A 16,222-nucleotide genomic window follows, 5' to 3' on the forward strand; every position below is an offset into this window, starting at 1 on the left:
TCAGAGCTCCTTGTGACCATACTTGTCCATATCTTTCAGAGCATACATGTACACATTTCTTTCTCTATATGCTGGAAATGAAATTCCTTGGGTTTGGTTATGAGTATGCCTGTGTTCAGCTTTAGTAAGTTTAGTTCTCCTAAATAGATTTCCAAACAGATATACCAACTGGCACTCCCACCAGCAGTGTGTGTTTGTATCCTTGACAATACTCGGCATCATCAGTTTAAAATATATATATTTTTTCTGCTACTCAGGTAGGTATATAGTGGCATCTGATTGTGATAATTGTGGTTCACATTTCCAATCTTCTGATTGTTTATTGGCTATTTGAATATTTTTGCAATATCTCTTCGCTCCTTGCTCATACATCATTGGATGCAGTAGGTTTGTCTAGTTTCACAAAGTATCTGTACAATTTGTAGGACAGCATTTAACACCTAGGCCATTCTGTGTGTGTGTTCATCCCCCACCAGACAGTGAGCTGGTTGATGGCTGTGATGGAATCAGCTTTGTCTCTACATCTCCAGCTCCCAGTATGAACCATGTCCTTTAGTTGTTTGTTACAGTTAGGATATACTCATCAGAAATTAAAATACCAACCTGGCTGAAGCAGTGAGGAAGTATGTTGAGTCATATAACAGGCTTTAAAAGGGAGAACCAGCTCCAGAGATTTTTGATTCATTAGCAAAATGAAATATTCAGAGACTCAGATTCTCTTTCGTTTTCCACTCTGTATTCCCCAGTGTTGGCTGCTACCATGATGGCTGACAGGTTTTTGGACATTCTACACAGCCATGACAACATCCAGATGTAAAAATAGGAGAGATCATTTTCTGTTCTCTCTCTTAGCAAGGAAACATTTCCCATTAGCCAACAGTGTACATCTGCTCTTAATTGCTAAAATGGGTCATGGGTAGTTTTTGAAATAATCACTAATGTTACTTTAAATTGGTCACAGACTCTTGAATGTTTTATTTAAATAAGAAATCTAGCAGACCCATACATTTCATTAACTTTTCATGCACGTATGTATAATGAAAGAAAAACCAGAATAAGCCAGATCCTTTATTTTAAAAAAAATTTTACGTATATATGTACATTTCATAAAACATGACAATTTAAATTAAAGGTATGTATGATTAAGACCACCAAACATAATTACAGACTCTTGAGAGGTTAATGTGTATTTCAAAAAGACAGCAAAAAATCTGAAGTATTAAAGTCTATTTTATTAGTGAGAACATTTACTAGGAGCTTTTTATTATCTGATATTTTGTAGCTGTTGGGGACAGGGGAGATATTATTGGTCCCTCTTTGTAAGGTATTTTTTCTCCCAGAGTCAGGGGAGGCTACTCTTTTAAATTTAACTCCTGGAATTCTGTTAGCCTCAAGACTAAAGAAGGCCAAATTTTATAATGTGGAAATAAAACAAAGGTGTAACTGGAATTTGGGGGATATATTTACCCAGTTCATTTTTATAACACACAGTGTGCTAAATTCAAAAGAAACAAAAGTCTTATTCTTTCCCCTTTCTCCAAGCTACACAGTGATGCTCTTTAGAGACAACCTCATTTTTCAGCTTCTGTATTCTTGGGGAGATATTCTATATAAATAGCAGACTGTATTGCCTCAGAGTAGACATTAAGATTTGAACATATTTCTTTAATACCTCATAATTCAGTGTCAGTCATATACCATTATTACGGATTTCACCAGTCATTTTTAATTCAATTTACTTTCGGTATACCTGAGTGTTTCCTGTGGAGGAAAGGGTCTGCATCATCTTTGGCCACAATTTTAAAATATGATCCACTCTGGGCTGGTTGCCGTCTGTGCCTGGTACACAAGAGATACTGTAGTCTCCTCCACCACCATCACTATAGAGATTCTTTTCACTTCTCTCCTATATTGAATTTCTAGTTTTCTACTCTTTCACCTGGTGGAAAACTTCCAGTTGCTTTCTTAGAAGGGGTGATTTTTGAAATAACTCATGCGGTTAAAAAGGTTATTCTCCCCTCCTGTTTCTGATGTCTCATTTTGGCCAGCAGGTTCTTGGGCATGTTCTTTTCATGGTGCACAACAGAAGCACAAAAGGCTGAGCCAAAGCATCTTTAAAGTCTATACACCCATCCTGATCAGCCCACATTCTGTTGATTAGACAAGTCAAATGGACGAGTCCAATATTAACAGCAGGGGTGAGCCATGACAAGGGCACCTAGTAAAGGAAGAATTGTGGAAAAACGCTATAAGCTACCAGACTCTTAACAATATAGCTGGCATCCCTGTGCATCAGCACAACCCATTACGGGGTAACTGAGCAGTAGTTAATAATTTCAAAGATGATAATTTACTTCCACGACATCAGTCAATAGAAAAATATAAACCTTTCCTATAACCATGCTTATAGTTGCTATACAAATTTATAAATTTACATTTATTTCTTACTTTTAAAAATAGTGAAAAATTCAAATTATTCTATATTAATATGGTTTAAAGTGAGTCTTATGATGACGTGGCAGAATGATTAAAGTCAACAGTATGTCAGTTTATGAATAATTGTGGAGAAAATTACAGGAAAAAAAGGAGAAAATGTGACAGAACTCTACATTAAGATGCTTTTCAATATCCAAAGTTAAGGAGATTTCTTCTTCATACAGACTTCCTGAAGATGTGACCCCCACCACGTGAGCACAATTTGACAAAGAAATAAAAGGTATGGGCAGACAAATGGGTATTCTTACTTTGTGGGGTTGTCTCGAAACAGGGAACTCCTTTGAATGACTATTATCTGGACCACAATGCTGGACTGGGAGGTGCTCTAACAAAAGGCTGTACAGAATCCCACCAACAGCCTTTTAAAAGATGGAGGCTGTTGGACGAGGTCATCAGGAGGAAGTGACTGCTGGTTGACCTGCAAACTGGATCCTGGCGATTGGAGACTCCTCCTTACTCCCTTCCTTGGAATGTACATTCTGCCCAGTGTTCTCACACTAGGAGTCATTCCAAGCATGCACCCTTGAGGTGCTAATGTGTTGTTGAGACCATCTGGACAGTATATGTGACTGAACCCAGATACAGCCTCTATATAAACTTTTAAGATTCTGGCAGGTGGGTGTAGAGATTTACTAACTTGCAGCTGCTCAAGACAAGCCTCCTATGTAAGTTCCCTTGCTTATTAACACTGCCACCTACCAATCCGGACTGGTCTGCTTCTTCTGTTGGTCTCTCCTTGCCCTCCATGTACGGGGGCCAGTTTTGAATTTAACCTGGGGACTCCTCTGAGTTTTCAAACCAACACCAAGAAGGGAAAGTGCTTGGAGACTTTGAGAGGAACTGGAAGAGGGTCAGAGGTGCAGAAGCATCATTTCTGGGTGTGCACTTCATCTCCCCTTCCCTTAAAGCTTAGTTCTGATTTAAATGTCATTTGCCTGGGTCCCCTCCCTTAAGAGTTCCCTCAGATAACTTCTGTAGGTCACATACAGTGGATGTCTGAGCCCCAGCATAGCTGAGATTTCTTTCTTTTGCTCTTCTATTAGTCTGGGTTCTGCAGAGAAATGGAACCAATAGGTGATATAGATAATATATACATACATATATGTATCTACCTATATATAGACCATATATATCCATATAGATAGATATGTAGATAGATAGTTATTGGGTTGTCCAAAAAGTTTGTTCATTTTTTCCTTACACCTGAATGAACATTTTGGCCAACCCAATGTTATAAGTTATGGAGGCCGAGAAGTCCCAAGTTCTGCAGCTGACAAACTGGAGACCCAGGATAGCATAGTCCCAGTCTAAGTTTGAAGGCCTGAAGACCAGGAGAGCCGATGGTGTATGTTCCAGTTGGAGTGTGAGTCTGAAAGCAGCAGAAGACTGATGTTGCAGCTCAAAGACAGAGAGGAAGAATTCTCTTTGCTCAGTCTTTTTATTCTATTCAGGCCTTCAACGGATTGGGCGAGACCCACATCAGGGAGGACAATCTGCTTTACTCAGTCCACTGATTTCAAATGTTAATGTCATCCAAAACACCCTCAGAGACACACGAGATAGAGTTTAACCAAATATCTGGGCACCCATGGCCCAGTCAAGTTGACCCATAAAATTACCCATCACAGCTTTCATATAATAGGAGCTAGAGCAGAACATTCTGTTGGTGTCCCACCCAACAATCCCTGCCTGTTTTACTCCAGTGAAAACATGCCTATCCCAAGGAGGGCGACTGAAAAAATTATGTTTATGCTTTTCATGTGTCAGGCACAGAACTAAAAGATGCGTGTAATTATCTAATTTAAATCTAGAAACAAAACCCTATGTGTGTGGTAGTAAGTAATATTGCCATTATACCAATAAAGAAAAATAAACTTATGCAAGTTAAACAACTTGTCCAAGATTCCCCAACTTCTCTTTTTTTTTATTTTTTTTTATTTTATATTATAATTTTTTTTCTCCCTACTTTATTTATTTATTTATTTATATTTTTGGCTGTGTTGGGTCTTCGGTTCGTGCGAGGGCTTTCTCCAGTTGCGGCAAGCGGGGGCCACTCTTCATTGCGGTGCGGGGACCGCTCTTCATCGCGGTGCGCGGGCCTTTCACTATCGCGGCCCCTCCCGTTGCGGGGCACAGGCTCCAGACGCGCAGGCTCAGCAGCTGTGGCTCACGGGCCCAGCCGCTCCGCGGCATGTGGGATCCTCCCAGACCAGGGCTCGAACCCGTGTCCCCTGCATTAGCAGGCAGATTCTCAACCACTGCGCCACCAGGGAAGCCCCAAGATTCCCCAACTTCTAAGTGGGATGACATGGATTTGATCTGAGAAGGTTGTGTTTCAGTGCCTTCAGGGATTAATTACTCTGTATTATATAAATATTGAAGAAGAAATTATTATCTACTTAAGAGCAAAGATGCCTGAATTTCAGAAGTTTTATAAACCAGTCAGAATTAGTGTCTAATATCAAATGTACCTTTACAAATACCGTGTTTATATTAGACATTGGTATTTAAGGCATATCTATAATTTTTACAAAATTGCGGAGACATTGCATTTTTGTATGTAATCTGTTTATTTTCTCAAAATCTTGTGAATATCAGGAGAAAAGACAGTCTCTTCAATATTGGTGCTGGGAAAATTGGACAGCTACATGTAAAAGAATGAAATCAGAACATTATCTAACACCAGCTACAAAAACTAACTCAAAATGGATTAAAGACCGAAATGCAAGACTGGATACTATAAAACTCCTAGAGGAAAACAGAGGCAGAACACTCTTTGACATAAATTGCTGCATGATTTTTTTTGGATTCGTCTCCTAAAGCAAAGGAAATGAAAGCAAAAATAAACAAATGGGACCTAATTAAACTTAAAAGCTTTTGCACAGCAAAGGAAACCATTGACAAAACGAAAAGACAACCTACTGAATGGGTCATATTTGCAAATGATATGACCAATAAAGGGTTAATATGTAACATATACGTAACAGCTCATATAACTCATCATTTTTTTAAAAAAAAGATTAAAAAAATAGGCAGAAGAACTGAATAGACATTTTTCCAAACAGAAAATGCAGATGGCAAACTGGCACATGAGAAGATGCTCATCATCACTAATCATTACGAAAATGCGAATGAACACCACAATGATATATTACCTCACACTGGTCAAAATGGCTTTCATCAAAAAAACCCAGAATATGATGGTGAGGATGTGGAGAAAAGGGAACCCTCATACACTGTTGGTGGAAATATAAATTGGTGCAGTCACTGTGGAAAACAGTATGGAAATTTCTCAAAAAACTAAAAATAGGACTACCATATGACCCAGCAATTTCATTCCTGGGTATATATCCAAAACAAAAAGCAACAAAAACACTAATTTGGAAAGATACATGCACCTCAAAGTTCATAGCAGCATTATTTACAACTGCCAAGGTATGGAAGCAACCTAAGTGTCCATCAACAGATGAATGGTTAAAGAAGATGTGACATATATATACACACACACACACACACACACACACACACACACACATATATATATATATATGTATATAATGGAATACTACTCAGCCATAGAAAAGAACGAAATTTTGCCATTTGCAGCAACATGGATGGACTTGGAGGGCATTATGCTAAGTGAAATAGTCGTACAGAGAAAGCAAATATTGTATGATGTCACTTATATGGGGAATCTAAAAAATACAGCAAACTAGTGAGCAAAACAAAAATGAAGCAGACTCACAGATAAGGAGAACAAACTAGTGGTTATCAGTGAGGAGAGGGAGTGGGGGAGGGGCAATATAGGGGTAGGGGGAAAAAAGGGTTATTATGGGATTGCATGAAATTATGTGTGTGAAACTTTTGAAAATTGTAAAGCACTATAGAATTTAAAGAACCATTCAATAAAAAAAATCAATTAAAAAAAAGAAAAATATCTTGTGACTATCAGTCATTATATCTGTACATAATTATTAATGCCTACCAAGTTTTCCATTTTTTGAAACACAATACTTAATCTACCTATACATAATTGTTATTGTTGATCATTTCCAAACTTTGTTAATATAAATAATACCATAGAAATGTACTTTTTTCTCTCTTAAGTTTAACGATTACCATGAGATATATTCCTATAGATGGATTGCTGGATTTAAAAACATGCTTATTTTTAACAAAAAGAATAAAATACCTAGGAATAAACCTACCTAAGGAGGTAAAAGACCTGTACTCAGAAAACTATAAGACACTGATGAAAGAAATCAAAGATGACACAAACAGATGGAGAGATATACCATGTTCTTGGATTGGAAGAATCAATATTGTGAAAATGACTACACTACCCAAAGCAATCTACAGATTCATTGCAATCCCTATCAAATTACCAGTGGTACTTTTTACAGAATTAGAACAAAAAATCTTAAAATTTGTATGGAGACACAAAAGACCCCAAATAGCCAAAGCAGTCTTGAGGGAAAAGAATGGAGCTGGGGGAAACAGACTCCCTGACTTCAGACTATACTACAAAGCTACAGTTTCAAGACAATGTGGTACTGGCACAAAAACAGAAATATAGATCAATGGAACAGGATAGAAACCCCAGAGATAAACCCACACACCTATGGTCAACTAATCTATGACAAAGGCAAGGATATACAATGGAGAAAAGACAGTATCTTCAATAAGTGGTGCTGGGAAAACTGGACAGCTACATGTAAAAGAATGAAATTAGAACACTCCCTAACACCGTACACAAAAATAAACTCAAAATGGATTAGAGACCTAAATGTAAGATCGGACACTATAAAACTCTGAGAGGAAAACATAGGAAGAACACTCTTTTACATCAATCCCAGCAAGATCTTTTTGGATCCACCTCCTAGAGTAATGGAAATAAAAACAAAAATAAACAAATGGGATCTAATGAAACTTAAAAGCTTTTGCAAAGCAAATGAAACTACAATCAAGAAGAAAAAACAACCCTCAGAATGGGAGAAAATATCTGCAAACAAATCAATGGACAAAGGATTAATCTCCAAAATATATAAACAGCTCATGCAGCTCAATATTAAAAAAACAACCCAATGAAAAAATGGGCAGAAGACCTAAATAGACATTTCTCCAAAGAAGACACAGATGGCCAAGAAGCACATGAAAAGCTGCTCAACGTCACTAATTATTAAAGAAATGCAAATTAAAACTACAATGAGGTATCACCTCACACCACTTAGAATGGGCATCATCAGAAAATCTACAAACAACAAATGCTGGAGAGGGTGTGGAGAAAAGGGAACCCTCTTGCACTGTTGGTGGGAATGTAAATTGATACAGCCACTATGGAGAACAGTATGGAGGTTCCTTAAAAAACTAAAAATAGAATTACCATATGACCCAGCAATCCCACTACTGGGCATATACCCAGAGAAAACCATAATTCGAAAAGACACATGCACCCCAATGTTCATTGAAGCACTATTTACAATAGCCAGGACATGGAAGCAACCTAAATGCCCATCGACAGACAAATGGATAAAGAAGATGTGGTACATATATACTATGGAATATTACTCTGCCATAAAAAGGAACAAAATTGGGTCATTTGTAGAGATGTGGATGGATCTAGAGACTGTCATACAGAGTGCAGTAAGTCAGAAAGAGAAAAACAAATATCGTATATTAACGCATATATGTGGAGCCTAGAAAAATGGTACAGATGAACTGGTTTGCAGGGCAGAAATAGAGACACAGATGTAGAGAACAAACGTACGGACACCAAGGGGGGAAAGTGGCAGGGGGGTGGTGGTGGTGGTGTGATGAATTCGGAGATTGGGATTGACATATATACACTTATATGTATAAAATAGATAACTAATAAGAATCTGCTGTATAAAAAAATAAATAAAATTCAAAAAAAACCCCAAAACATGCTTATTTTAAATAAGGATATAAAGTACTCTCTAGAAAAGTTGTATATGAATTATTTACCACCAAAATTAATTAGGAACTAATAGTACATCAAAATTAAGGTACAGTGAACATTATTTTTATGAAAACTTTCTAGTTTTAAGGCCAATATAGCATATCTTATAACGTTTCTATTTATTTGTCATAAGTTACATATGTTTTCATGTACATTTTTAATTCCTCTTTTATTAAATCTCCATTTCTATCCTTGGCTCATTCTTGTTCACATTGGTGTATTCATCTGTATATTGTTATATAAAAACATTATTCGGTCCAATAGTTTGTTTCTCATATTTGGAACAAAAATTTTCCACTTAATTTGCTTTAACTTTGCTCAAGGGGATATTAAAACAGGAGCTTTACTATTTGTGTAGATAAGTTTATTATTTACTTTATGTTTTCTACTTGGATGTTATGCACCCACACCCAGGATTCTGAAACCTTTCATTTATATTTTATAAATATATTGGTAGTCTATGTTTCTTTCATTATTTTCTTATTGTGGTAAAATATGTATCATAACGTTTACCATTTTAACCATTTTTAAGTGTACAACTCAGTAGCACTAAGCACATTCACACTACCACTATCCACCCCCAGAACTTCTGCATCATCCCAAACGGAAACTCTGTACCTATTAAACTATAACTCCCCATCACTCCAGCCTCTGTTCCCCCAAACCTCTGGTAACCACTATTCTACTTTCTGTCTCTGAATTTGACTGGTTTAGGTACCTCATGTAAGTGGAATCATACAATATTTGACATTTTGTGTCTGGTTTATTTCACTTAGCATAATGCTTTCAAGGTTTCCATGTTGTAGCATGTATCAAAATGTTATTTCTTTTTTAGGGCTAAATAATATTTCATAATATGAATAAACCAGTTTGTTTATGCACTCATCTGTTGTATACATTTGGGTTTTTTCCACCTTTGGCTATTGTGATACAATGTTGCTATGAACATTGGAGTACAAATATCTGTTCAAGTCCCTGCTTTCAGTTGTTTTGTATATATACATAGAAGTGTAATTGTTGGATTACCTGGTAATTCTATGTTTAAAGTTTTGAGGAATCACCATATTGTTTTCCACAGCAGCTGCACCATTTTACATTCCTATCAGCAATGCACAAGGGTTCTAATTTCTCCACGTCCTCACCAATGCTTGTTATTTTCTTATTTATTTATTTATTTATTTATTTTAAAAGTTGAATCCTCCTCCAGAGCTGGAGAAGCCCATGTGGTTTTTTTTTTTTTTGAAAGATTTATTGATTGATTGATTGCTATGTTGGGTCTTCGTTTCTGTGCTAGGGCTTTCTCTAGTTGCGGCAAGCGGGGGCCACTCTTCATCGCGGTGCGCAGGCCTCTCACTATCGCGGCCTCTCGTTGCTGAGCACAGGCTTCAGACGCGCAGGCTCAGTAGTTGTGGCTCACGGGCCTAGTTGCTCTGTGGCATGTGGGATCTTCCCAGACCAGGGCTCAAACCCGTGTCCCCTGCATTAGCAGGCGGATTCTCAACTGCTGTGCCACCAGGAAAGCCCTTATTTTTTAATTATAGTCATCATAATGGGTGTGAAGTGGTATCTAATTGTGGTTTTGATTTGCATTTCCCCAGTGATTAATGATGTTGATCATCTTTTCACGTTCTTATTGGCCGCTTGTATATCTTCATGGAAGAAATGTGTATTCATTTGATCATTTTAAAATTGGGTTGTTTTGTTGTTGTTGAAGTGTAGAAATTGTTTTTATATTTTGGATGTTAATCTCTTGCCTGATAGATAATTTGAAATTTTTCTCCCTTTTTGAGGGTTGCCTTTTTACTATACTTATAGTTAACTTTGATGCACAAAGGTATTTAATTTTGAAGTCCAGTTGATCTATTTTTGTCTTTTGTTTCCTGTGCTTTTGGTGTCATGTCCAAGAAATCATTGCCAAATCCAGTGTCATGAAGCTTTCCCCTTGTGTTTTCTTCTAAGAGTGTTACAGGATTAACTCTTACTTTTAGGTCTTTGATCCATTTTGAGTTAATTTTTGAATATGATCTGAGGTAAGGGTCCAACTTCATTCTTTTGCATATAGATATCCAGTTTTCCCAGCACTATCTGTTGAAGAGACTCTTCTTTCCCCATTGAATGGTCTTAGCCCCTTGTCAAAATCAATTGACAATAAATGTGTGAGTTTATTTACGGGCTCTCAATTCTATTCCGTTGACCTGTATGTCTGTCTTTATGTCAGTAACACAGTTTTGATTACGATACCTTTGCAGTATAAGTTTTGAAATCAGGATGTTTCAAAACTTTGTCCATTAAAAAAAAAATAACCCACGTGAGTTTCAGCTTGTATTCAGTGCATGTTAAGTGCATGGCTTTTACAATATGCTCATTAGATCAATATGTTTAGCTTGCAATTTTTGTCTGCCTGGGCTATCACTTACTGAGAGGTATGTTAAATCGTCCACTATGTGTATGAATTTGTCTCTCCTTGTGCTTCTGGCATCACTTTCCTCTCCAGGTCCATTCATTTTGTAACATCTCATCGGAGCTGACTTTTCAGTTTCCTTTTTCAGTTTTCCCCAGTGCAGATTTCTTTAATATTCTTAGATACTCAGCTATCTAAGCATTTGATAGACTATCTATCAGCATTTGAAATAATAATTTCTCTATTTTACCGACTGAGCATTTCTAGGTATTTTGTAAGATTTTTCAGGTTACCTAGTTTGCCCCAAATAGAAGTCTCCATATTATTTCATGAAGTCCTGCTAGACTCTGTTTTGGTGCCTACCTGCCTCAGCCCCCTTTCATTAGCTCTTAGTTGCAATACGTTATGAGTATCTTTTTATTTGTCTGCATTTCTAAACCAACAGGCAGATCTTTGAAGGTAGATACATTTCAGATTTTTCTGTGTGGCCCCAGAGAAGGGCTATCTGTAGGATAAAAGAAGGTCCTTGGTCCCCACATGCTGATGGGAAGTGAAATCACAGTGTCAGAGGGTGTGATTGGAACTTATGCAAATTTAGTAGATGGTAGGCTGGTGGAGGAAGGAATTGAAATACTTATTTCTGGGCTGGGTGGGAGAAGGGCCAATCACATGTCTACAGGGGTTAATTTGGGTCTGGAAGTTCACAGGAGTATTTATCCCAGGCCTTAGAGCAGTAGCCTTCATCCTTACAGTGCCAGGGATATAAGTCTTATATCTGGTTTTTATGTCAGGAATTCAGCTCAAAACAGGTCAAGGATGGACATCTTAGGCTAGACCTCAATCCTCAGACTTCTCTGTCAGTCTAGTTTCAATTCTACCTTTTGTAAGAAAAGCTGTAAGCCCCCTCTGTGAACTGAATGAATCAGAATATGGCATCTAATAGGCTAGAGTTCTATCTTCATTCTTGAAAGAACCTAGAGTTCCCAAGATTGGAGGTAGGAGTCCAAACTTAATAAGCTCAAATTTCAGAATGGAATTATTGTAAATTGGTCAGTTAGGAGATACAAAACAAGACTGTTCACTCATGGATGTAACTCCCCTTTCTCCACCTGCCGTAAAGCACTGCTCTATTTCAGTTTCCCAAAGACAGGCATGGGGAAACAATCAGTTACTTCAGTTTTAAAAGCCAAGGATAGTGTGGTTTGATAATTCGACTTCTGCTAATGCTCATTGTTTATGTTTCTCAATCTTAGGAGCATTTATCTTACTAAGGCTCCTATCTTACAATGTTCTATAAATTAACTTGGCTGCTCTTCTCCCCCAGGGATAATCTCAGATAGCATCCCCTAATACCTTTTTTTCTGAAGTTCATGCTACCTTTCAAAATGTCATTTAGCATTTTTCTCATCCTACCAGAAAAACACATCCTAGAAGGAAAATATAAGTATCTTCCTCTTGCAGGTACTCTGAATTTTTGGTGAGGTGGGGATGAGTACTTAGGGAACACTCACAGGAAATCTTTGATCTGCTTTTGATTGAGATGAGATAGGGGGATTTGATGACTATTTTAGTGTATAGCAACCTGGGTGCATAAGCAAAGATTATGTTTGGCTGTGAGTAAGACAGATAGACCCAGAAGGACAGTGGTTCAACCAGGAAAAATGTTCTATGTCACATAAAATTTTGGAGGTTGGACGTTTACCCCTGGCTTTATGGCTCTGCTCCAAAGCCCTCCAGTGCATCTTATTCAAATCCAGGCAGCAGAATGGAGGCATGGAGGAAGAAAGCAAAGGGGATGAACCAGGCACATTTAAGGAAGGTTCCCCAAACTGCCACACAATTCCAGTTATCTCCAATTGGCCATAACTGAAAATCCATGGACCAATAAAGTGGAGAAAGACAATCATGATCCTAAGTGGCTCCACATAAGCAAATAAAAAAGAGATGGTTCTTTTATTATTGGAAGAAAGGGAGATGAATATTGGGAATAATTAGCAGACTTGGCCCCTATTAAAATACCAATGATGGAACCCAGCTTCCTGGACAGTAGTACTGGTACAAAAGATCTAGCAGGCTGGAATTAGATAATTGAAATGTGGGCTTACAGGTATACCTTACAGTGTTTAAGATCTTTCTGGAATTTTTGGTCTCTCCCATCCTATTGATCACTATGTCCTGCTGATTCTACTTAACATATGAAAAATATTTGACATTTTTCTACCATCACAGCTGTAGTGGATCTTCCTTATGTCCAATCTGGATTATTGCAATAACTAATAATACTGCAGATACCTTGCATTCAGTTTTTTTCTCTCATTCCCACACTATGTCTAATATATTCTGTATTACCATCAGATTGAACTTTGTAAGACACAAGGTTAGGGTGACTGAAGAACTGACTTTTAAATTTTATCTAATTTTAATTAATTTAAATCTAAATTTAAAAACTGAAGCAGTGTCAAATATTTTCCCATCACTGACTACTTTGTTTTGGTAAGACTGCATTTCACTTTAGTCACCGCACTGCATAGATATTTGTATTATACTGTGCATGTTGTATGTATATGTTGTGTCTAACATCGCACATAAACACATCACTGATCTAGTTGGTGTCAAGAAATTGATGTGTTTATTTGAATATTTTATGAAGACAACATGAGTTACACTGATATGAAGGAAATAACTGGTAACTAAGTTACTTTATCATTAAATTAGCATTCTAGGTTTAAAAAATTAGTATGTACATTTTAAAAATTTAAAATGAAGGCATACTACTGATGCAGAATCAAGTGGAGATAAGTACTATGGCTATAATAGTTAAAAATAAGAGACTGGAAGAAGATATACTGTGAATTTCATGATGAATGACAATTGCAATTTGCTGTGACAGAGCAAATCAAAAAAGCTGTTTGATTATGGAAAAAAAGAACATTTAAGTTAATGAAGTGGAAAATATTGTGAGACATTTTCAGCAAATACTAGTAAATTTGATGAGAAATTTCCTCTTGATAAGCAAATAGGAATAGATGAAATTAGTTGCCTAAAATCTGAATTAAATGTGCAATGAAAACTTTAAATAAATTTTAAACATAATCTGAGCTTATAACTATGTCTAGCTATAAAATGGCTTTGGGTCTTGCACAAAAAAGGAATCGAATTTTAGATGGAGAGATAGCAAGATAAATGATTAGTTTAATTGTGGAAATTTTATTACGATTTTATGAGCAAAATATTTTATAAAAAGTGAAAAGAATCTTCAGTTAAGCCACCCAACATCTGCCCTTAGAATACAAGGTCTTTCTAACAATATCAAAAATCAATTAACTTAAAATTTGTAAAGCTACACATACTCTTCTTTAGTTTCAGATGAGTTGTACAATATGAGATACTGCCCATTTAATACTCTGGGTATATTGTATCACAAAAGGCTTCCAAATCAAAAGGAAATTTTGTCAGTTTGCAGCCTACAAAATCAGATTCATAGCACAGATATTTTTGAATATATATGTCAAAAATTTTCCACTAGGTATGAAAAAAAATAATTTCTATCACAATGGATAGTGCTTTGACAATGTTACACTAAAAATGTGGATTCCTTGGAATTTTAAGGCAAGAGACTAATGTCTTCCTAATTGCTTTGCTTCACAGTATGAAAAGTATCATGGTTTAGAATATACACATAAATATTATGAATCATTATTACTTTATGGAACTGTTGAAAGAGGAAACAATGAATTTATTTATCTTATGTTTTTTGCCAATGCTCATTGGTTGAATGATGACAGTTTTACAAAGATTTACCATACTTTGAACTTTGAGACTTAAAAAAAAATACTTGCCAAGTATTTCATAATCAAAACCCCCCCAAATGACAATGTGATTTATATTTTCTTACCATATCACGCTGCATATGAACAAACAAAACCTGAAACTCCAAGGAAAGGAAAAGCTTTTCTTGTGACCTAGCTAAAAGGGTAGGAACATTTGTTGAAACTGAAACTTTTAATAAGTTAATAAAAATAATTTTACATATTTTCTAGATGAATCAACATAGAAAAAATTCATTATAATCAAAAGCACTGTAAAAATATGCTTGCAATGAAGAAGTAGGAAATCTTAATAAAGAAACAGAAACTATAAAAAAGTACTAAAGAAAAATTCTAGAATTGAAAAATGCAATATCTCAAAATAAACATTTGATAGATAAGCTTAACAGCAGAACTGAGAGGACAGAAAAAAGAAACAGTGAGCAACAGAAATTATCCAATCTGAAAAACTGAAAAAAAAAGGTTGAAGATAAATAATAGAGCCAGTGACCTGTAGGACAATATCAAAAGATTTAACATATGACTACTTGGAACCCCAGAAGGAGAAGTAAGGGCAGAAAAAATATCTGAAGATACAATGGCCAAAGTTTTCTGAAATTTAGTGAAAGGCATGAGTGTACAGATTTCAGAGGCTCAGAAAACCCCCAAAAGGATTAACACAAAGAAAACTATACCAAGGCACATCATACTCAAACAGCTGAAAACTAAAGGTAATAAGAAAATCTTGAAAGCACAAAGAGGGAAATGACACATTACACAGAGGAAAAATAATTCAAATGACTTCTCATAACCTATAGAGGCCAGCAGTCAGTGATATAATATCTTTTTAAAAAATATATAAAACAAAAGCCAGGATTCTATAGCAAGAAAAAAAAATCCTTCAGGAACAAAGCATTTCAGTAAAAGAAACAGTGAAAGTTCACCACCATCAGACATATACTCCAAGAAGTGCTAAATTAAGTTCTTCAAGCTGAAGGGAAATGATACCAGATAGAAATTTAGATCATTGGGAAGGAATGAAGATCATGTGAAAATGTAAATATATGGGTAAATATGAAAGATGATGGTGTTTTTTTGGTCTTAATTTCTTTAAAAATACACAAGACTGTTTAAATTTCCAAGTGGAATGTGATGTGACTTTCTGTGGACTACTTCTTAATTTCAAAAAACAAAAAAAAAAAACCCCCCAAAACCCAGTACTGATACAATGGAGAGAGCTGGTGGTCAATACATGAATCAAGAGATCAAACATAGCTTCACTATGTGCCACCTGTTATTTTACAATATTGAGTACACAATATTATCTATGAAGTTATCATGTCAAAAATATTTAATCTGAAACCTAATCAAGCCTCTAGACATAACATCTAGTTCAGAATAAATGCGAGGGATAGAGAAACAACTTAAGCCCAATCAGAGAAAAATTAGTACAAATACGGAATGTACATTATATGGGTTACTTCTCCTGAGTCTTCAAAAAGTTTGTCACAAAACAGGAAGAGGATAAATGTTTGACCA

The 16,222-nt window shown here is 36.1% G+C and overlaps 1 long non-coding RNA gene across 1 annotated transcript in view; it reads left to right on the forward strand.

Moving 5' to 3' along the window:
- Window positions 1-2,673: 2,673 nt before the first annotated feature.
- The window catches only part of LOC130705748 (uncharacterized), a 31,085-nt gene continuing 17,536 nt past the window's right edge, over window positions 2,674-16,222 (forward strand). Inside the window, exon 1 of the long non-coding RNA XR_009006133.1 lies at window positions 2,674-2,716. This is a non-coding gene — a long non-coding RNA (uncharacterized LOC130705748). The remainder of the gene's footprint in view (window positions 2,717-16,222) is intronic.

This window comes from Balaenoptera acutorostrata, chromosome 19, assembly GCF_949987535.1.
Source record: "Balaenoptera acutorostrata chromosome 19, mBalAcu1.1, whole genome shotgun sequence".
NCBI classification, from domain to species: Eukaryota; Metazoa; Chordata; class Mammalia; order Artiodactyla; family Balaenopteridae; genus Balaenoptera; species Balaenoptera acutorostrata.